Here is a 24,094-nt window from a genome sequence, read left to right as displayed (position 1 = left end):
TGCTATCTTTTGTGTCTAGTCTTGCTCCATATCTTTATCATTTATAACTGATTTGGTCACTCCTCTACTTAAATCAATACTCCATTATAGGAAAAATTTAAACTTTTTAGTAAGACCAATGAGTTCATCCTGGTTAGTTTTATAGCATGTTTTATTTCTATTATCCTTTAGTTATTACTATGCTGTATACCTAAAATTAATACAAAATAATTTGAATATAAACTATAATTGACTAAAATAAAAAATGTACAACTATAAAAAAAGAATAATCCTATGTAATAAAACCCTAATATGCAGAATGACCGGTCGCTATAGTGCACACTGACCACCAGGGGGCAGACACTCAACACAGGGGTGCCCCCTGATGGCCAGTGTGCTCCCACAGGGGGAATGCCACTTAGCCACAAGCCAGACTCATGGCTGGAGAGCCCAAAGGTGGTGGCAGGAGAGGCTAAGGACCCCTCGAGGGATGTCCAAGAGCTGGGTTAGGCCCGCTCCCCACAGGGGTCCCAGACTGTGAGAGGGTGCAGGCCGGGCTGAGGGACACCCCCCCCCCCACACACACAGTGCACGAATGTCATGCACTGGGCCTCTAGTTATAGAATATAATAAGCATATTTCTTGTGCATGTAAATTTGTAAGGTGAGATTTATACCCATTACATAGATTATGTCTCTTCTCCCTCTTATCACTTTGCATTATAATTAGAGCCTTTCCTGTAGATTATGAACCAGTTAGGATTCTGTTACTTGACCTTGTCAATTGCAGAGTGCCAAGTATATGCTGGTTGAATGGATTATTGAAATACCTTTAATAAGATTTTTCCATTACTCTATTTCCCCCTGTACATTCTGTTCACTTAAAATGTTGGAAGTCTTTGTGTGAATATAAAGTCAATTAACACAAATAGTTTATACTTTTTATGTTCTTGCTTTTAAAAGTATATATTTTTTCTTTTACCCCTTTATTCTTATTTCTTATTCTAAGATAATATTTTGAGAATAAATCAGAAAATGTAACATGAAAACATTTTAGACAAAATGTTCATTACCCACACAATGTAATTTCTAAGGGCAAAGGGTGACTTAGACACCGTAATGACAGTAGCTGCAGAATTTATCAAGAAAGCAATGTTGATGAATAGGAAGAGGAAATACATTCTCTGCACAGGAACGATGCCAGAGAGAACTGCAACAAATGACTCAGCAGCAGGGCTTACGACTGTCAAGGGCCAGAAAGCCAAGCACTGTCACCTGAGAGGAAAATAGGCCAAGGAATCAAGACTACTCCTAGTGTTGAAGCAACTTATGTAAATCAGAGCTATTGTTGGTATCTGTGGTGATAACAGCTCCCAGTGAGCATGCTGCCCTTCTTACTCACTTCCTTCCTAGTCCTCCACCTCTTTGTGGTTCTGGAGCGTGGGTCCTGTGAGCTTGCCAATTCTACAGTCCCACTAACATCAAGCAGAATTTTTTTTCTATTGGAAAAATAGCAACATTTACAGCCTTTATTTCAATTCATGGAGAACAATGATGTCAGTAACACCAAAGTAGGAAAACTTCAAGGCATTTGAGGAAAAGCATAGGTTCTTATGCTTGTTCCTTCATTCCCTTGCAGACCACCTAGTCACTATCTAATGTTTATTACATGTTGGGCACAGCTGTAGGTGCTGGAATTCACAGATTGACTGGGGAGATAAGACATGTGAATAAATTCTATGTGTAAAATAATGGGCATCAGAATAGAGGCATGCTAAGTTCCACGGGAGCACAGAAGGGGAAAGGCAGAAAATTGAGGAGGATTTCTAGAGAAGACTTTTGAGCTAGATCTTGAGGGATAATACATTTGTCAATTGACTCAGAGAGGAAATAACAGGCAGGGGAAAATGAATAGCATTTTCAAAGACCCAGAATCATGAAAGAGCACGGTGTATTTCTGGATTGGAAAATAATTCCATGTGGATGACGTCAGCCTGGGGTGTGAGAAGAGAAGAGTGGGAGATGATGGAGGAGAAGAAAGCAAGGCTGTGACCGGCTTTGTCTGCGTTAATTAGTTCAGAGACTGTTACCGATGTGACTGTTAGAGCTTCTATTTGATGACAGCACGTTATTCTGTTGGCTGGGAAGGGATGATGTGAATATGCTATTTCTCTCTACTGATGGCAAAAGGATGTTTGTGCCACGGTGGGAACAGCTGAACCCAGCAGGAACAAAACCAAATAGAGGGCAGAGCTGGCCACAGCTTTTACTACATAGATCGGCACACGATGCGTACTTGTGGCTGTTCTTGACTTACTGGGGTTTGGTGCGCAGTGCGTGCATGCGTGCGTGCGTGCGTGCGTGTGTGTGTGTGTGTGTGTGATGATATTTAGTTCTAAAATTGGTATAAAGAAAAGTGGGCCGGGGAGAAGTATAAATCTTGGAGCTCACTCAGGTACTAGAGATTCTTCATTACGCCTCTGCTCGTGACTACCCAGCAGGGTTGTCTTTCAGGTTCCTGTGAGACATGAGTAATAGGTATAATATGTGAATGTTTTTCTGACCCACCCTCCCTTAGTAAACGGGGGAGGATTTTAGTTCAAGAGAAAAAGGGAAGCCTAGAGGAACTGGTGTAAGAGATAAAATCCTTGAGAAAAAGTCCTTGTTAGCTTTTCTCATAGGTTTAAAATCTTTTTTCTCAAAATTAGCCAGCATGGCAGAGTGGTTAAAAGCAAGCTGTGGAGATAGGTCATTCTAGGCTCTTATTCTGACTTTTTCAATTAGTAGCAGTGGTTGGATAACATCTCATAACCCAATTTCTCATCTCTACACTGGGCAAAATAACACCTACGTTGAGACTAGTAAGAGTCACATGAGGTAATATGTGGAAAATACTTAACACAATGCCTGTCACACAGTAATCATAAACTAAATTAGTCTTGGTCAGAGATGTCCTATAAAGGCTCTCCTTGGATCCGAAACACATTGGTCACAGCCTTTTCTTCTTCAATAAGCCTGCAGGCCTATTCCCACATGCCATATCTTCTGTTCATGCTATATATCTCAGCCACAGCCTCCGACCCTGCCCCCTCTTCTAATGCTTTCTGTAAGGAGCCACGAGGCCCCATTCCCTTTTCTGTGCAGCACCTTCTGTTGCCTTCTTCTTTCTGTTTTGACAATTTGACATCCTTAGTCTGATTTCCTTCTTCAATAATCATCTCTAAGAAGTATTTTTTGACCTGCCAAGGAGCACACTAACAATGCCTGTGATTTCACATTTTCTGTTTGCTCCTAAGAACTTCCTCAGGGTTTAAGGAAATTTGAAGTCTCCTCTCACTCTTTTTAAGTTGACTCCTTAGTCATGAATATTGGAAAACTGAAAACTGACAGTTACCAGATACAGGATAGCCACTAGACTTAGATACTTAATTATTGTACAGCCAAATATTATTTGTTATACTAGAAAATTTGATATTATAATGACAATGCTGAAAATATTTTGCTTATTATTTCTTAATAAATATTATTTGTATTCAAACTTGGAATCAAGAATTACCTTTAATTCTTTGGGCTTTTTCCAAATTAACCAAGTAAAAGCTATCGCCTGTCAGAGATAGTTTATCTATACTAATAAAAGGGTAATATGCTAATTAGACCAGATAGACCGGACATCTTCTGGGTGTCTCTTTGGACTTCCGTCCTGACAAAGCTGGGGGTGTGGCTGGCCTCCAAACTGCCTGTGGCCCCTCACCCAGGTGGGCCTGACCCCCAGCAGGGACCCCCACTCTGATTGGGGCCAGTGCTGGCCGGCAAACCCTGCGGCCCCTCACCCCGGCTGGCCCCGCCCTCTAGCAGGGACCCCCCCACCCCGATAGGGGGTCCCCTTCAGGGCAGGACTGCTGGCCCCCACCCATGCACCAGGCCTATATAATAAAAGGGTAATATGCAAATTGACCCTAACGGCAGAATGGCCAGAATAACCGCTGGATCAGTCACTATGAGGTGCACTGACAACCTCTTGGTCCCTTTCCCCGTCCGGCAGACTCTGATTGCCTGATGGCCACCCGTGGCAGGGGTGGGGCTGGCGAGCGGGCAGGAACAGCCGACCTCTTGGTCCCTTCCCCTGGCCATCAGGCACTGACCACCCGATGGCAAACGGGGAACCAGGGGTGGGTGTCGGTGGGGGCCAGGGTTGGCTGCGGGCAGCTGGGAAAGATGGCCCTGACTGCAGGCCAGGCCTAGGGACTGTACCCGCACACGAATTTCATGTACTGGGCCTCCAGTTTAATTATAATATAGCAAATAGAGAATAGGCTTTTGACTTAGAAATGCTAGGTTAAAAGACCATGCACATTCTGGCATCACATTTGATCATTCATTAAATTACTGTTTTTCAGTTCTTCCATCTCAAATGGAATCAACAAATTCTTACTTTCCTTTATTTAAGGGAAGTAGTAAGGCTGAATAAAGCAAGATATATGAGAGCCCTGGCTGGTGTGCCTCAGTTGATTGGAGCATCGTCCCATGCACCTAAGAGTTCAATTCCCAGTCAGGGCATATACCTAGTTTGGGGCACGTAGAGAAGGCAACCAGCCAATGTTTCTCTATCTCTTTGTCCTTCTCCCTTCCTCTCTCTCTAAAAACAATAAAAGCATACCCGTGGGTGAGGATAAGAAAAGTTACGGAGTATATGTCTGAGAACATTTTGTGCTCCTTGGAGGAAAGCTATTATTTAAATTCAAGGAGTTATTATGGTAAATAATAAGAGCACTGGAGCAGGAACATGCACTCTGCTTGGTTTGAACCATGACCTATGAGCCTCAGGAAGCAGTTTTGAGGATTCCTGTTCATTTCATTGTCACAGTCATAATGCTGACAGGAGGGCCCCCAGTTACAGGAAGGAGGTGGAAAGGGCCTTGTTATTGGTTGGGGACAGCAAGGACAATGTCTTGTGTTACATTCTGTGGATAAACACCCAGAAAAACATTTTAGGTTCCTGTTGCTATCCTTGAGGGTCTCAGTGTTATTCATAACAGGCGTGTAAAATCTGAGGCATTTCTGCCTCAATTAAAAATAGAAAAGTCCCTGTAAGATGTGTATGTGGGCAGAATGAATCGTAAGAACTGGCAGGGCCGGTCCCACCCTTCCTTCCTTTGTAATCTGATCTATAGTATCTTTTCTATTGTTTTCCGGCACAAATCTAAATTCTTTGTATCTAACAGTGTCTTAATATTCTGGACTTTGGGTGCCTTCGTAAGTAGTCATTTCTGTTTTAATTTTCTCCTTACTCAGTTCAGTAACTATCCCAACTAGTGTAAATATCTTTAGCTTTGTGTTGAAATCTTTGTTTTGCTTTGTAAGCCTAATATTATCCTGTAGCAGGTGCCGATTCTGTGTTTTCTGAGTTCTTAATGAACATTAATCCCCAGTGGAGATACTTTTCATTCCCTGCATGCCATTGTTCTGATAATGCCACTTCTAAAACACAGAGAGATCCTTTGCTAGATGTCATGGCTAAGCATATATTTCAAGAAAAGCCAATGTTCATCAGGAAATGGGGAACTGCCTACAGGTTTCCATATATATATATACACACACACACATGTCTTTTGAGTAAGTTTGCTAGAGATAAAAACTACTTTATTTGTTTCAGCCCTCTGGCTTCAGTGCAGTTCGCAGAAAGTGTGTCACACCATAAGATTGTTATATGTCCCTTTCTGTGTTCCTAGAATCGTTTAATTGTTAAAACATAATTTAAAATAATTGCTGGAAATGAGCATGATCAGGAAAGTGTTCCAGGGCAGCTTTGCAAATAAATACAGAACATTTATAAGCATACTTTAAAAAACCCGTTTCCCAGATTCTACTTAAGAGATATCTAGGTGAGGGAAAAATGAAGTCAGTATTTTCTACTGGTCACCTAGTCTGTATCATAATGTTCCAGAAACAAACATCTGTTTCCAAAGAACAGAGTGGTACCCTGATACCTATCCCTTCCTCTCGCCCCACATCTCTCTTTCTCTCTGCTATTGATGGAAATAATGATAATCATGGGGGTGTAAAATCTCTGAGACCAATGACTGCTATGCTAATAGGGTTCCCTTTAGTAGACCTTGCAAACTGCTAGACACAGTGACAGATCCTGTCTTTACAACTTTCACTTGAAGCTTTAGCGTTCCATACCCATGCTAACATAAATATAAACATAATAAGCTCCTACCAATTATCCATGAGAAGTTTGTTGGGACTGTCACAGTGGCTGATCTCTGAAGGTAGATAATGCTTCTGATCTCTAGCTCCATTCTGATTTTGCTCCAGAGCTAGCATCTCATATTTCTGACTTGCTGCTAGATATTTTCTTGTGAATGCCTCTTTGTTGCCTAAAAAGCTAAAGTCAAACTTGGTTCATGTATTTGTTCTCTACTTCACTCAGTCAATTGACAAACTCTGTCCATGATTTTATCCTCCCTCCCTCTTTCTTTCCCTTCCTCCCTTCTCCTTCCTTCTTTTTATCCATTTGTGCTTTTATCCAAGCAGGATATATTAAGTGTATCCTCTTTGCGGATTTCTGTATGAGGCAGCCATACGATTGTCCACATTCCTTCTTTACTGACAGAACTACTTAAGGGTCTCTTTCTAAATCTTTGTTTTCATTCTCCATTATCTTTTCATCCTCTCCCAGCCAACCTCCTATCCATCTCACATATTGTTACAAAATCAGTTTTTTGAAAAACTTTCCTTTGAGTACATTGCCCTTTGGTAAAAAAACAACACCCACCCTTAATTGGTTTTTATTTTCCACAGAAAGTGGAAGTGGTTTGGGGGTGGGGGTGGGGAGAAGCACTTCTTTCGTCTTCACCCTCCAATGTCTTTTCAATGGATGTTCTCTTACCTTCAGCATGGACTCTCCACCCCAGCAGCACTGACACATTTTCTACCTTCTGTACAAGCCATGGGACTTCCCAGTGCTATGCTTTGGTCATTCTTTCCCTGAAAACAAACACCCTCCTCACCATTTACAAGTACAAATTCGACCATATCCTTTAGGAATTGATTCAAAACGCAGATCAATCATAAAACTTTCCTTGATCCTCTAGAACAGAGATTGACACACTTTTTTTTTTTTTCCTGAGAATAGCCAGATAGTAACTATTTCAGCCTTTTAAGGCCATACAGTCTTTGCAGCAACTTTCAACTCTGCTGTTGTATCATGAAAGCAGATATAGACAAAATGTTAAGGAAGTGTGTAGCTGTGTTTCAACAGAACTTTTTGGACACTGAAATTTTACATTCAAACAATTTTCAAGTGCCGTGATATATGAGATTTTTGAATTTTGTCCAACCATTTAAAAATATAAAAGGCAGTTTTAGCTCATGAGCCACAATCAAACAGGTAGCAGGTGTGCAGGGTACTTTGTATACTGACCTGCACTAAATTTTAAGTGTGTATTTCTTAGCTTTACTCAATGGAAGCAGGGTTTTTATTTCATAGATCTTCCTATTTCCTCAGCATCTATGATATCTTTCTTTTTTATTGAATTTATTGGGGTAACAGTCTATATAATAAAAACATAATATGCAAATTGACCGAAAAGCAGAACGACCAGTCAGCTGGGGGCAGGGCTGGTGAGCAGGAGGCACCAGGCCAGTCAAGGCGCATGCCAGCGGGCAGAGAGAGGGGATGGTGATGGGGAGGGGGGCGGCAGTGATCAGCAGTGGTGGAGGGGCGATCAGGGGGGCTATCCCCTGATCAGCCCACCCAGTTGCCTCCTGCAGAGGGAGGACAGACTGTGGCTTAGTCAGACATCCCCTGAGGGCTCCTGGACTGTGAGAGGATGCAGGCTGGGCTGAGGAACCCTCCACCCCCATGCACGAATTTTCGTGCACTGGGCCTCTAGTTGGTTAATAAAATCATACAGGTTTCAAGTGTACAACTCTATAATACATTTGATGATATCTTTTCTTTTTTTAAAATATATTTTATTGATTTTTTACAGAGAGGAAGGGAGAGGGATAGAGAGCTAGAAACATCGATGAGAGAGAAACATCGATCAGCCGCCCCCTGCACGTCCCCCACTGGGGAGGTGCCCGCAACCAAGGTACATGCCCTTGACCAGAATTGAACCTGGGACCCTTCAGTTCTCAGGCCAATGCTCTATCCACTGAGCCAAACCGGTTAGGGCGATATCTTTCTTTCTTTTTAAAATTTAATTTTTTCCATCACCATTTATGATGATATCTTTCATATCATGAGTGCTCCATGAAAATATGATGATATTAGTGATTCAAGGAAGTTCTGTTTGATGAGTTTTTCTATCTCTATATTTAGGTCAAAATAAATAATAATTGACATTTTCTAGAGATAATATGTTATACAGTTATTGTCTCTTTTTATGTGCTCATGTGTGAATTTAAAATACAGCTTGTTGTAAATTAGAGGAATAAATATGACATAAACTCATTTTTTTCTTTATAATCAGTATAACATTTATATGGAAATATTTACTTTCTTGGCAAATAAAATAAATTAGAAAAACAATATGACAAAATTAGGATAGTAGCAATGGGAACTTTTAAGTGCGTTTTTAGACCCAGGCCATTGAAAGTATCCTTATCCCAGAATCCTTAGGCCACCTGGCAATCAGCACCACTCTGTGCTCCCATGGGCCCAGGCACTGCAGTTACAGGCAGTTCTGACACAGCTCAGGGGCTGTGCTCTCCCTGGGCTCAGGGTGGCAGACCTGAGGCCACTGAGTAAGTCATGGCTAACATAGTCCTTGCAAATAGTGCCAGCCTTAAATTTAAGAATCAATTGAATAAAACATTGCATATTTGATTAATCAGAAAGGGGGGTATTTCCAGAGATGAAAACATGCCACAAAGGAAGAAAATTCAGGCATTTCCTTCATTAGCTTTATAACCCCCATTCTCAAAAAAGTGCTACAGACACTATCCCAAGTACATGAGGGGATAGAACAAGCTTTGCAATTCTTTTGGGTTTTATGTTTGTCACTAGTTTTCCAGGCCAGCTGGCTAAGCAGGGACTATTTCTAGCCTAAAGGAAGCTCTAAGGAAGACCTTGTGATTTAGTTGCTAAGTAAGTATTTCTGCAGATGCTGTTATCTTTAGGTAATGATGCCCTACTTTGCAAATGAAAGTATGCATTTATTTTGGAGGAATAGTTGAATTTCTGAAACTTTGAGCTTTCTAATCTGGGACTCTGCTGTTAACGACCAGTGTGCTTAAAGACACTGACCCCCATTTTTAAAGTATTAGTTTGGATGGCGTGCAAGTTTCCTTCTGACTTTCTAACTCCACTTGTGTTTTAGTGCCCAGCTAGGGCGGGACATCCTGGTTTCCCAGTCAGAATGGAGTATAGACTTCCTGGTCTAGACTGTGTAGGGCGGCACTCCCAACACCCATGAGGTGCAGATGGAGGACCCTCTGCATGCATAACAGAAAGCTGCACACCGAGGCGTTAATAACTTGGTCTCATTTCTCATGCACTTCCTGCTTCAAAGAAGTCCTTACTTGTGCAAGGATACAATAAATTCTCTGGTTTGTCACCAGTGGTTATAATACTGTAACGAACTCAAATCACATTGGTTTAAGCAGGATTAATAAAAATTATTTTCCTTGCCTGTGGGAGCAAATCATGGAAGTTTTATTTTTAATTGCTCATGTGCCTTCCTTGCTGAAACTTAGTTTCACGTCCTTGTTCTTCCTTTCTTTTGAAATCCCATATTCTACCTTATATTAAAGTTAAAGGGTTTGTAAACTGAGGTGTTTAATCCAGACAAATATGACTTCCTTGGTTCTCTTGCTCGTTCTGTAGCAGAATTGACCACCCTGTCCTTCTGGGTACACTGTGGGGACATGCGCATGATTTGGGAGTCAGACTTATTTTTAGATACTAATTCTGTGGTTGGCTGGCCATGGTCAATTGGGAAATCATTTAACCTTCCTGAGCCTTGGTTTTTCAATTGTTTTAAAGACTCAATTAAATAAAGCACACAAATAATCTAGCACACTGTTTACCTCAGAGTAGCAATTCAATACTATTACTTCCTGGGCCCCCTTCCTTGCCTAGCTCTTTTTAAAAGTGTGTTTGTTTGCTGCTGTGGTTATAGATGAGCAACTAGGTAATTTCTGATTTTCATGACTGTAATAATATTTTATAGTGAGATATATTTCTAAGAACCTCAGAATTTTTATTGGCTGCTACACCCCCTACCTATTCCCATCCTCGACCCCCATGCTACCATAATGTGAAACAAATCATTACTCTGCACAGTTTTTTTTAAAGGGGAGAGATAGAACTAAAAAGTAGTTAAATTCGAGGCTGCAGAAGTAAATGAGGAAGGTGGGAGTCGCATCAGAAATTCTTGATTTTCATGGTACTATAAGTATTATTAAATCATGTTCTCTTCTGGGAATGTCTTATCACTTATTTTGTGTAAGTAACCAGAGAGATGGTTTGACACTTTGTTTAGTTAAGAAAATAAAAGTATAGAAAATTTAGGCTGCTAATTTTTTAGTCCACAGTATGTTGTGTTTCAACATAAAAAAAAAGAGTTAAATAAAGACCTCTTCGAATCTCTTAAAACATAACATCTAACACTAGGCTTTCACAGTCTTATATTCCAAAGTGAAGTTTCACTTAATGTCCATGAGTATCAGCTACTTTAGCTTCCCTGACTAGTGATTATTTTTGGTCTTTACAAATCTTGATTTGGTATAACTATTGAATAATAAATTTGACCTTAATTAATTTTGATGAATTTTCTAAAATGGTTTTAAGGCTTCTTTGAAAACACATTTAACAGCAGTATCATTAAAATAAAAATTCTATAATTGTATACTTGAAGTAACCTTGAAAGTAATATCAAGCATTAAGAAATATTTAATTTAAATGTCATTTCTATTTCCTCATAATAATTTATTTATTTTGGAATTAGTGTGGAGTGGGCTAGATCTCTTTGAAAAATGTCTGAGTCTGGCCAGTGTGGCCCAGTGGTTGAGCACTGACCTATGAACCAGGAGGTCACAGTTTGATTCCTGGTCAGGGCACATACCCAGGTTGCAGGCGTGATCCCCAGAAGGGGGCATGCAGGAGGCAGCCGATCAATAAAAATATGTATTAAAAAAAAGAAAAAATGTCTAAGTTGGCATGCACAGCTGGTGGGGATGTAAATTAGAAAACATGTTTGAAAGCAATTTAGCTTAATGTTTTTAGATTCCTCAAATTGTGCTTAGTGTTTGAACTAGTATTTACAATTTTGGAAGCTGATTTTCAGAAACAAATCAGATATTTAAAAAAGCTTCATGAAAAAATATGTTTATCACAGCATTATCTGAAATGCAAAAAATAAAAAGAAAGCCATAAAGGGTTGATTAAGAAAACATGGTATATCTATTCAATGAAATATTTTAGTGCCATTAAAAATTTACAATAATACAGTGAAACGTTAGTGTTATAATAGTGGGAGTCAGAATACAAAACTATGCTTACAATAAGATTGCAATTATTATATTAGTAGGAGGAAGACAATAATAAAAATCAGAGCAAAATAAATGAAATAGAGACTAAAAAGACAGTAGAAAAGATTACTGAAACTAAGAGCTGATTTTTTGAAAACATAAACAAAACTGACAAATCATTATCTAGACTTACCAAGAAAAAAAGAGAGAGAGCATAAAAAGAAATGAAATCAGAAATGAAAGAGGAGGCATTTCAACTAATAGCACAGAAATATGAAGAATAAAAAGAGACTATGATGAACAATTATATGCCAACAATTGGACAACTTAGAAGAAGTGGATGAGTTCCTAGAAACATACAATTTATGAAGACTGAATCTGGACAGATTCATTACTGGTAAAGAGATTGAATCCATAATCAAAAGCCTCCCCCAAAAATGAAAGTCCAATACCAGATGGCCTCATTGGTAAATTCTTCCAAACCTTTAAAGGAAAATGAATACTAATTCTTTTCAAATTCTTCCAAAAAATAAAAGAGCAGGCAGGACCACTTCCAAACTCATTTTACAAGGCCAGCATTACCCTGTTATCAAAACTAGACAAGGATACCACAATAAAAGAAAATCACAGGCCAATATTCCTGATAAACATAGATGCAAAAATCTTCAACAAAATATTAGTATACCAAATTTAACAATTCATTAAAAAGATCATACACTATGATCAAGCGGGATTTATTTCAGGGATGCAAGGATGGTTTGACATATACAAATCAGTCAATGTGATGTACATTGCATTAACAAAGTGATGGATAAAAATCATATAACTCAATAGATAAAGAAAAAGCATTTGACAAAATTCAACATACATTTATGATACAAATTCTCAACAAACAGGTGTAGAGGGAATGTAATTCAACATAGTAAAGGCCAAACAAACCCACAGCTAACATCATAGTCAATAGTTAAAAACTAAAAACTTTTCCTTTAAGAGCGGGAACTAGGCAAGGATCCCCCCCTTGTCACTCTTATTCAATGTAGTATTGGTAATCCTTTCAGAGCAATTAGGCAAGAAGAAAAAATAGAAGCATCTCAATCACAAAGAAAAAAATAAAATTGTTACTATTTTATATAGAGAAACCCGTAAAAACTCCTCCAGGAAAACCTGTTAAAACTAATTAAACAAATTCATAAAGTTGCAGAATACAAGATTAATATACAAATATCTGTTGCATTTTGATACACTAATAACCAAATATCATGGAAATGAAGAAAACAACCCATTTATAATTTCATCAAAAAGAATAAAATACCTAGGAATAAATTTAACCAAGAAGGTGAAAGACCTATATACTAAAAATTCTGAGACATTGATGAAAAAAATTGAAAAAGATACAAATAAATGAAAAAAATATTTTGTGTTCATGGATTAGAAGAAATAATATTGTTAAAATGTTCATAGCATCAAAAGCAATCTACAGACCCCGTGCAATCCCTATCAAAATTCTAAAGGCATTTTTCACTGAAATAGAACACACAATCCTAAAATTTATATGGGACCACAAAAGACCTCAACTAGCCAAAGTAATCTTGAGAAAGAACAAAGATGGAGGTATCATTCTTCCTGATTTCAAATTATATTACAAAGTTACAGGTAATTAAGACAATATGACATTGTCATAAAAACATACATATAGATCAATGGAACAGAAAGGAGATCCCAGAATAAACCCATGCATATGATCAACTATTTTATGAAAAAGGAGCCAAGATATACAATAGGAAAGACAGTTTCTTCAATAAATGGTGGCTGGGAAAACTGGACCACAAGCAAAAGAATGAAACTGGACCACTTTCTTACATCACCCACAAAAATTAATTCAAAATGGATTAAAGACTTGAATGTAAGACATAAAACCACAAAACTCCTAGAAGAAAACATAGGCAGTAAGCTCCTTGACATGGGTCTTGGTGATGATTTTTTTGGATTTGACAACAAAAACAAAAGCAACAAAAGCAAGAATAGACATCAAACTAAAAAGCTTTTGCACAACAAAATGAAACCATTAAGAAAATGAAAAAGGTGACCTACAGATTAGGAGAAAATATTTGCAAATCACTTAACTGATGAGTTAATATCCAAAATATACAAAAACCTCATACAATTCAATAACAAAAACCAATCCATTAAAAAATATCAGAGGCTCTGAATAGACATTTTCCCAAAGAAGACATACATGGCCAACAGATGTATGACAAGGTATTCAACACAACTCACCATCAGGGAAATGCAAATCAGAACACAATGAGATATAACCTCACACCCATTAGAATGGCTATTATAAAGAAGACAAGAAGCAACAATAATTATTAAGAAATGTGGCAAAGGGAATCCTTGTGCACACTTGGTGGGAATGTAAATTGGTGCAGCCACTATAGAAGTCAACATGGAGGTTCCTGAAAAAAAATTAAAAATAGAACTACCATGTGATGCAGCAATTCTACTTCTAGGTATTTATCCAAAGAAAATGAAAACACTAACTTAAAAAGATAAATGCATTTTGATGTTCATTGCAGCATTACCTACAATAGCCAAGACATGCAAGCAGCCTGAGTGCCCATTAACATGGATGAATGGATAAAGAAAATGTGATATATAGATATACAGGGGAATATTATTCAGCTATTAAAAAAAAGGAAGTCCATCCATTTGTGACACATAGGTGGAACTTGAGGGCATTATGTTAAGTGAAATAAATTCAGACAGAGAAAGACAAATATGATATCCCTTGTAAGTGAAATCTAAAAACAAACAAACAAAAAACCTCAGTCTTAGCTGGTTAGAGCCTGTGGACTGAAGCGTCCTGAGTTTGATTTTGGTCAAGGGTACACACCTCCGTTGCAGACTCAAAGCATGCAGAGGCAACCAATAGATGTGTCTCTCTCATATCGATTTTCTCTCTCTCTGTCTCTCCCCCTCCCTTCTACTCTCTGTCCTCAGGTGAGGAATAACAAAACAAACAAACAAAAACAAAGTAAACTCACAAAGAGAGTAGATTAGTGATTTCCAGAGGCAGGGGTAGGTAAAGGCAAAATAAAATAAACAAGTCCTGGTTGAGCATGCTGACTAGAGTAATAGTTCTGTATTTGAAAGTTGCTAAGAGAGCAGGTCTTAAAAGTTCTCATCACAAGGAAAAAAATTATAACTAGATGTGATGATGAATGTTAACTAGGTAATGTGCTAATCATTTTGCCATATATATAAATATTGAATCATTTTGTTGTACACCTGAAACTAATATAATGTTACATATTATTTATATCACAAATTTTTTAAAATATATTTTTATTGATTTCAGGGAGGAAGGGAAAGGGAGAGAGAGAGAGAGAGATATAGGGTGTCCCAAAATTCAAGCAAGATTTGCAATTGAATTGAATTGCAAATCTTGCGTGAATTTTGGGACACCATATAGAAACATCAATAATGAGAGAAAAGGGGAGAACCAAGATGGCGGCATAGGTTAACGCTGGAGTTTGCTGCGTTGAACAACTACTTCAAAAGTGAAACCAAAAAACGGAAGGGACATCACCCAGAACCACAGGAACGCTGGCTGAGTGGAAGTCCTACAACTAGGAGGAAAGAGAAACGCATACAGACACTCAGAGGAGGCGCAGTGCTGAAGTCAAATTCTGAGGTGCGGAGTGTGCGGAGCGGGCTGGCGGCGGAGGGCGCGGTTGGTGTTTTCAGTCGGGAGGGAGTCGCAGACTCTGAGCTCCCGATACAGGCGAGTCTCTAGGGACCCAGACTCAAACGGGAGAAACAGGACTGTCTGGCTTTGGTCAGAGAGAGTGCAGCTTTCTCTCTGAGCTTTGCAGCGGGTGCTGGGACTCAGGCACAGCCCCTGGGGACAGGACTGAGAGCCGCCATAACTGCTCTCTCCGGCCCACCCTGTTGATCCTGTGCGACCCGCCCCGCCCAAGCCCTGCACACAGGCATTTGCCGGATAGCCTCAGGCAAAGGCTAGATTAGCACCTCCCTAGAGGACAGAAGTTCTCTCACTGCTGACACAGCTGATTCTCATAGCCACTTGGCCTGGAGGTCAAACCCTCCCTGGTATTAGCTACAACAAGGTTTAACTATAAGACTGAGAACAAAGACCACGAGGGGGTGTACCAAGGAAGCATAACAAAATGCGGAGACAAAGAAACAGGACAAAATTGTCAATAGAAGATATAGAGTTCAGAACCACACTTTTAAGGTCTCTCAAGAACTGTTTAGAAGCCGCCGATAAACTTAATGAGATCTACAAGAAAACTAATGAGACCCTCGATGTTATATTGGGGAACCAACTAGAAATTAAGCATACACGGACTGAAATAACGAATATTATACAGACTCCCGACAGCAGACCAGAGGAGCGCAAGAATCAAGTCAATGATTTGAAATGCGAGGAAGCAAAAAACACCCAACCGGAAAAGCAAAATGAAAAAAGAATCCAAAAATGCGAGGATAGTGTAAGGAGCCTCTGGGACAGCTTCAAGCGTACCAACATCAGAATTATAGGGGTGCCAGAAGATGAGAGAGAGCAAGATATTGAAAACCTATTTGAAGAAATAATGACAGAAAACTTCCCCCACCTGGTGAAAGAAATGGACTTACAGGTCCAAGAAGCGCGGAGAACCCCAAACAAAAGGAATCCAAAGAGGACCACACCAAGACACATCATAATTAAAATGCCAAGAGCAAAAGATAAAGAGAGAATCTTAAAAACAGCAAGAGAAAGAAACTCAGTTACCTACAAGGGAATACCCATACGACTGTCAGCTGATTTCTCAATAGAAACTTTGCAGGCCAGAAGGGAGTGGCAAGAAATATTCAAAGTGATGAATACCAAGAACCTACAACCAAGATTACTTTATCCAGCAAAGCTATCATTCAGAATTGAAGGTCAGATAAAGAGCTTCACAGATAAGGAAAAGCTAAAGGAGTTCATCACCACCAAACCAGGATTATATGAAATGCTGAAAGGTATCCTTTAAGAAGAGGAAGAGGAAGAAAAAGGTAAAGATACAAATTATGAACAACAAATATGCATCTATCAACAAGTGAATCTAAGAATCAAGTGAATAAATAATCTGATGAACAGAATGAACTGTTGATTATAATAGAATCAGGGACATAGAAAGGGAATGGACTGACTATTCCTGGGGGGGAAAGGGGTGTGGGAGATGCGGGAAGAGACTGGACAAAAATCGTGCACCTATGGATGAGGACAGTGGGTGGGGAGTGAGGGCGGAGGGTGGGGCGGGAACTGGGATGAGGGGAGTTATGGGGGGGAAAAAAAAGAGGAACAAATGTAATAATCTGAACAATAAAGATTTAAATAAAAAAAAAAATAATGAGAGAAAAATCATCAATTGGCTGCCTCCTGCATGCCCCCCACAGGGGATTGAGCCTGCAACCCAGGCATGTGACCTTGACCAGAATTGAACCTGGGACCCTTCAGTCCACAGGCTTGACGTTTTATCCACTGAGCCAAACCAGCTAGGGCACTTATATCACAGTTTTTTAAAAAATCCAAAAATATGCTGAAAACTACTGGAAGAAAATATTTCAAAATATTAATGGTGACTTTTGCTGAATTGTGAATTTTTAAAAACTTTTTTTTACCTTTTCCAGTTTATATACAAGTTTGGGCAAAAGTAAATTAATAGTAATAATAATAAATAATGCAATACTTACTAAATAAATAATAATTCAAGAATAAACTCTGTTTTTCATACTCACAACTGTAAACCTACTTTTGCTTACCGCTGTGTGCTATTTTTGAATTTGGAAAATTTTAAATTGTTATTGAATTTACTAGAGGCCCAGTGCACAAAATTCATGCACAGGTAGGGTCCCTAGTGGCTGCCAGCCCTGCCCCCTGGTTGAACTCCCAGTTGAACTCCCAGTCAAGAGGACAATTTTCATATTAGGCTTTTATTATATAGGATTAAGGTGACATTAGTTAATAAAATTATATAGGTTTTAAGTGTACAATTCTATAATATATAGTCTGTATTTTGTACTGTATGTTTACCAACAAAAGTCAAGTCTTCCTCCAGTATAATTGAAAATTTTTTAACTTATTCCATTGGTCATAGTGTTCTCAGAGTTCTAGAGGCATTATGAGTAGTTATGTTGCTAATAGACATGTTTCTCCCATTGAAAATTTATTTATAAAAGTGAGGTCTCACTCTCTTTCTATTTCCTGTTTATTCCAAATTTTAATAGCATTTACTTGTGTTGATAGGTCTTGGTTATGGAGGGTACTCCATTTCATGAAAACAACACTGGCTATTATCCAAAATAATACTAAGCCATTAAGGAAAACCTTTAAAATGCACCTTCAAAACATTGTTGCAACTTTCTACAATGCTACTTGAAGAAAGGAAAATGGGAGATGGATTACTCATTGTATATTTCCTGTTTTGAGTCTGGTAATAAAGATTTAAAGGGTATGTTTCTATCCTAGATAGAAATAAGGGTCTTCATTGAGTAGGTCAGTGACAATATATGCCAACTGTTCTTCTTTCCTACCATTCATTCCTGGTTTTCCTCTGGGTGGTTTCATTTGTAAGGCACAAATATGTGCTCTTATTTATTAAGTCCTTGCTCTTGCTTTCATATTTAATTTTAAATGTCAGAGTCCTTACTTCAACCCAGAATATTTAACTATATTCTCTGAGAATAAGTTGATATTTGCTCTTCAAGCAGTCCCATGGAAGTGTTTTGAGTAAATGACTTACTAAAAATATCCCCTTCTCTGAATCACTTTGAATGATTATTTCTAAAGGAAGTATCTTCCTTTAATGTGGAACCACTGACTCATAGACAGATGCTCCCTCGTTTCCTGTCATTTTGAGCACCAAACCTTGGGTGCAAATAAATCAAACTCTTTATTGTCAGAGGACCTTTGGATTTATAGAAACAAAATGATGACTAGAAATTCTTTAGTGATGGTTCTTTCCATTTTCCCATTACGTTTTGACTTTGGCCATTTGCTTTTTCAAATCTGTTGCAATGTCTTCACAAAATATGTATTTCAGTGTAAACACTGCTTGCTATTAGTTTTGTTATGGTGATTTGGACTAGAATAATTTCTTTTTAAAAATATATTTTTATTGATATCAGAGTGGAAGGGAGAGGGAGAGAGAGATAGAAGCATCAATGATGAGAGAGAATCATTCATCAGCTGCCCCCTACACACCGCACACTGGGGATCGAACTCACAACCTGGGCATATGCCAAGACCAAGAATCAAACTGTGACCTCCTGGTTTATAGGAACACTCAAGCACTGAGCCATGCGGCTGTGAACTAGAATATTTTTAAATCATCATTTTGAATCATGTCTACCACTTACCGAGAGAAGATTTGGAACTGAAATAAGTTATCAATTAGCATGCCTTCCTTGGAATGTGCTGGATGTCCCACACCTGGCAGGCTTGGCACATTCCTAGAATGTCTTTTTCTTTTGGGGTGCCTGGCCTGCCAGTGAGTAACACCCACACAAATAGAAAGACTAAAATATGTATTATTTTGGGGCTCTCCAAAAATAAACTTCCTGCAAAAGTATAGTCTAAAAGCATAGTGTTTTTCCTTCTTTTTTTTTTTTTTTTTTTTTTTGTAGTGTTCTTCTTAAAGAAAACTCACTATATAAGCATTTCCTCGGGTACCAGTGTGACATGTGGCCTGAGGGATGGAGGTGGTGGCCTTGCCAGGATGCCAAGAGTGCAAACAGGGAAACCATACATATACTAGAGGAATCCAAAGGAAACTAAATATCAGACATATGCTGAAGCAATTTCTTCACTGATACAGCTCCTAGGGCATTGGAAACTAAAGAGAAAATAAACAAATGGGACTACATCAAAATAAAATGCTTCTGCACAGCAAAAGAAACCATCAACAAAACAACAAGAAAGCCCACTGCATGGGAAAACATATTTGCCAATGTTATCACCAGTAAGGGTTTAATCTTCAACATTAGAGGGAACTCATACAACTTAACAAAAGGAAGATAAACAATCCAATCAAAAAATGGGCAAAGGACCTAAATAGACACTTTTCAAAAGAGGACATTCAGAAAGCCAAGAGACATATGAAAACATGCTCCAAGTCACTTATCATCTGAGAGATGCAAATCAAAACAACAATGAGGTACCATCTCACACCTGTCAGAATGGCTATCATCAACAAATCAACAAACGACAAGTGCTGGAGAGGATGTGGAGAAAAAGGAATCCTTGTGCACTGCTGGTGGGAATGCAGACTGGTGCAGCCACTATGGAAGACAGTATGGAGTTTCCTCAAAAAGTTAAAAATGGAACTCCCATTTGACCCAGTGATCCCACTTCTAGGAATATATCCCAAGAAAACAGAAATACCAATCAGAAAGTATATATGCACCCCTTTGTTCATAGCAGCACAATTCACCATAGCTAAGATTTGGAAACAGCCTAAGTGCCCATCAGCAGATGAATGGATTAGAAAACTGTGGTACATCTACACAATGGAATACTATGCTGCTGTAAAAAAGAAGGAATTCCTACCATTTGCAACAGCATGAATAGAACTGTAGAGCATTATGCTGAGTGAAATAAGCCAGTCAATGAAGGAAAAACACCACATGATCTCACTCATTTATGGATAATAAAGACCATTATAAACTTATGAACAAAAATAGATACAGAGGCAGAGCAGCCTTGAACAGGCTATCTAACTACATCGGGAAGGCCGGGGAGGGTTGGGGGGCAGGAGGGGGTGGTTAGAGATCAACCGAAGGACTTGTATGTGTGCATATAAGCATAACCAATGGACATAAGACACTGGGGGAAGGGGACGCCAGGGGATTGTCAAGGGCGGGGAAAAAAAAGGAGACATATGTAATACTCTTTGTAATACTTTAAGCAATAAAACAATTAAAAAAAAAGAGAGTGCAAACATTTTAGAGGATATTCTAATGGCCGAACCAGAGATGTTAACTGACAGATGACTCATTCTAAGATATCCTAGATAAAAAGTATTTTGTTTAGATAAAAGATTTCTTTGCAGAAAAATATTTCCTGAATTTAGGGAAGACCCGACTCCAATGAGTCTGACTCACAAGGAATATAGCTCATCACTAATAATATTATTTGAAGATACTCTTTTATTATTATTATTTTAAATTATTTTTATTTTTCATTTATTTTGCCCTTCATTTTTTTCTTTATTGATTAAGGTATTACATATGTGTCCTTATCCCCCCACTCCCTCCCAATCCCCCCACTCATGCTCTCACCCCCCTGATGTCTGTGTCCATTGGTTAGGCTTATATGCATGTATATAAGTCCTTTGGTTGATCTTGCCCCCTTGCCTCCCTGCCCCTACCTTCCCTCTGAGGTTTGATGGTCTGATCGATGCTTCTCTGCCTCTGGATCTGTTTTTGATCATCAGTTTATGTTGTTCATTATATTCCACAAATGAGTGAGATCATGTGACATTTATCTTTCTCTGACTGGCTTATTTCACTTAGCATACTGCTCTCCAGTTCCATCCATGCTGTTGCAAATGGTAAGAATTCCTTCTTTTTTACCGCAGCACAGTATTCCATTGTGTAGATGTACCACAGTTTTCTAATCCACTCATCTGCTGATGGGCACTTAGGCTGTTTCCAAATCTTAGCTATGGTAAATTGTGCTGCTATGAACAAAGGGGTGCATATATCCTTTCTGATTGGTGTTTCTGGTTTCTTGGGATATATTCCTAGAAGTGGGATCACTGGGTCAAATGGGAGTTCCATTTTTAACTTTTTGAGGAAACTCCATACTGTCTTCCATAGTGGCTGTACCAGTCTGCATTCCCACCAGCAGTGCATGAGTGTTCCTTTTTTTCTGCATCCTCGACAGCACTTGTCATTTGTTGATTTGTTGATGATAGCCATTCTGACAGGTGTGAGATGGTACCTCATTGTTGTTTTGATTTGTAGCTCTCAGATGATTAGTGAGTTTGAGCATGTTTTCATATGTCTCTTGGCCTTCTTTATGTCCTCTTTCAAAAAGTATCTATTTAGGTCTGTTGCCCATTTTTTGATTGGATTGTTTATCTTCCTTTTGTTAAGTTGTATGAGTTCCCTGTAAATGTTGGAAATTAAACCCTTATCAGTGATAACGTTGGTGAATATGTTCTCTCATGCAGTGGGCTTTCTTGTTGTTTTGTTGATGGTTTCTTTTGCTGTGCAGAAGCTTTTATTCTGATGTAGTGTCATTTGATCATTTTCTCTTTAGTTTCCATTGCCCTAGGACAGGGGTGGGTAACCCCTGGCAAGCGTGCCGAACATGGCACGCCAGTAAATTTTGCTGGCATGCGAAACCCTCTCTTATAATCTCCCATTTACAATTTTTTTCTTAATATCGACTTTTTTATTTTTCAGATAAATCCAGTGTAGGTGCATCTTAGATAAGTAAATAATTTTACATAACAAGTTATCTTAAAGACCATAGACATGGATTGACAAGAAAGGGGAAGAGCAATTTCTATGCCTCTGCCTTAACTCTCCCTGCCTTCCTAGATCCGACCAGTGCTTTGGTTTCATCCACATACGCTTGTGAATCTTTGTTCTCAGTGATGAATTTTGTTAAGTCTCATAATAGGAGTAGCCTGACGGATGAAAGTAGTAGCTCGTGCATATCTCTGAAGGTCACAAAATATAAACCTGATGTAAAATCCCTGTCATCAGTGATGCAGCAGCAAAAGTCCCACTGATAATATCCAATGGAGTCATAAAGTTTTCTGTCAGACTATCAGTGTACATGTATACATTAAAAAATAAATGTATTTTTCATCATCATATACTGTGTTTTTGTCACTCGAATGAATTTTATTATTTCTTCAAGATTCTTCACCTTAAGAGATATCAAGTAGGCATAACATGTTCTCAAAAAATTAGGGTTGCCACGCAGAAGAATTTTGAGTTAGAGATTTTTCTGGATTTGGCACACAGTCACAAAAAGGTTGCTCATCCCTGCCCTAGATGCTGTATGGGTGAAGATACTGCTTCAGCATATGTCTGAGATTTTGCTGCCTGTGGATCCTCTAATATTTTTATGGTTTCCTATCTTATTTTAAGTCCTTTATCCATTTTGAGTTTATTTTTGTGAAAATATTCTTAATAACTGGTCAGTGAGAATAAAATGTAAGCATATGGTTCTCGAAATACCAGGAGAATTGTTTTAATGTTGACCATTTTACAGGTTCTCTTAAATGAGTAAGAAGAACAAGAGAAAAATGTATTTAATTGTTTTATATATATAATCACGGGGTGAATACAGGAGAATATGTGGAGATATAATAGTTTTAAAGGGAGAAAACCACAGTGTTCTAATTATGAATGGAAATAATAATTCCTTTTCTGGGACTTTTTGTGGGTCAAACATACTATTATTTTTGTAAATAGTTTGTCATGGAAATGATATGCTATAACTGGGATGAGACATTTAAAGGAATATTAGGAAATTACTTTCACTCCATTGGGGAAAGTACCTAAACGAATGACAATTAAGGAGGTTTTGGAAATGAGAACAGGGACACAGTCATATTCAATACTGTGATGTTATATATAGCTTTGTCATTAAGAACAGTCAAAAAATGTCTCAGAGATAAGAAAAACAGGAAGAATTACTAGTAATATGGTCAAATCGACCCTGGCCAGTGTGGATCAGTTGGTTGGGCATCATCCCGTGCACCAAAAAGTTGCCTGTTTGATTCCTGATCAGGACACATCCCCAGATTGTGTGCTAGGCTGTTTCTCATGGGAGTCCTAGTTTGAGATAGCACACTACACTCTGCCACCCCTGCACAATGCTCCTCACTTGGAGTGCATCTATTTATCTGGTTGCATTTTCCACAGATTCTGGGCTTCCCCTCTCTCCCACCCTCCCTCCCTCCCTCACTCCTTTCCTTCCTTCCTTCCTTCCTCCCTCCTACCCTTCCTCTTTCTACCCTTCCTCCCTCTCTCTCATCCCCCCCCTCTTTCTTCCTTTCAAAATAGATATAAAGCAGAGATTTTCAAACTTATTTTATCTCATGGCACACATAAATGAATTACTAAAATTCTGTGGCACACCAACAAATATATTTTTAGCTAATATGACCAAAAAAATAGGTATAATTTTGATTCATTCACACTAGATGGCTATTGTGTTGGCTGCTGTCATTTTTTTTTTTTAAATTTGACAATCTGAAGGAAAAGAGGTCATTACCCTTGACTAAATAGTAGGTATTGCATGTTTTAAAAATTCATGCAGCACACCAGTTGAAAATTGCTGATATAAAGTATTACATAGTTTTCCTTCTCTTCCTGCAAGATTTAAGAATTCAGGGGATAGTGATATAAAATAGAAACTTCCAATTAAGAGAAAACTTATGTTTGCTCACTCTCTAATTATGGTACTTAGAAAAGTTTCTAGGATTTTGAACATTCAACCGAATTAAATACTTGTCTGACCTTAATAGGAGCCTAAGGCAAGCATAGAAGTCAGAGTTTGGCTCAATATATTCACCCAGAGGGATTGTCAAGTATATTTTATTTACTAGATTGTGAATTTCTAG

Source organism: Myotis myotis, unplaced genomic scaffold, assembly GCF_014108235.1.
Source record: "Myotis myotis isolate mMyoMyo1 unplaced genomic scaffold, mMyoMyo1.p scaffold_m19_p_5, whole genome shotgun sequence".
Taxonomy (NCBI): domain Eukaryota; kingdom Metazoa; phylum Chordata; class Mammalia; order Chiroptera; family Vespertilionidae; genus Myotis; species Myotis myotis.
This window is presented reverse-complemented; position numbering follows the sequence as displayed.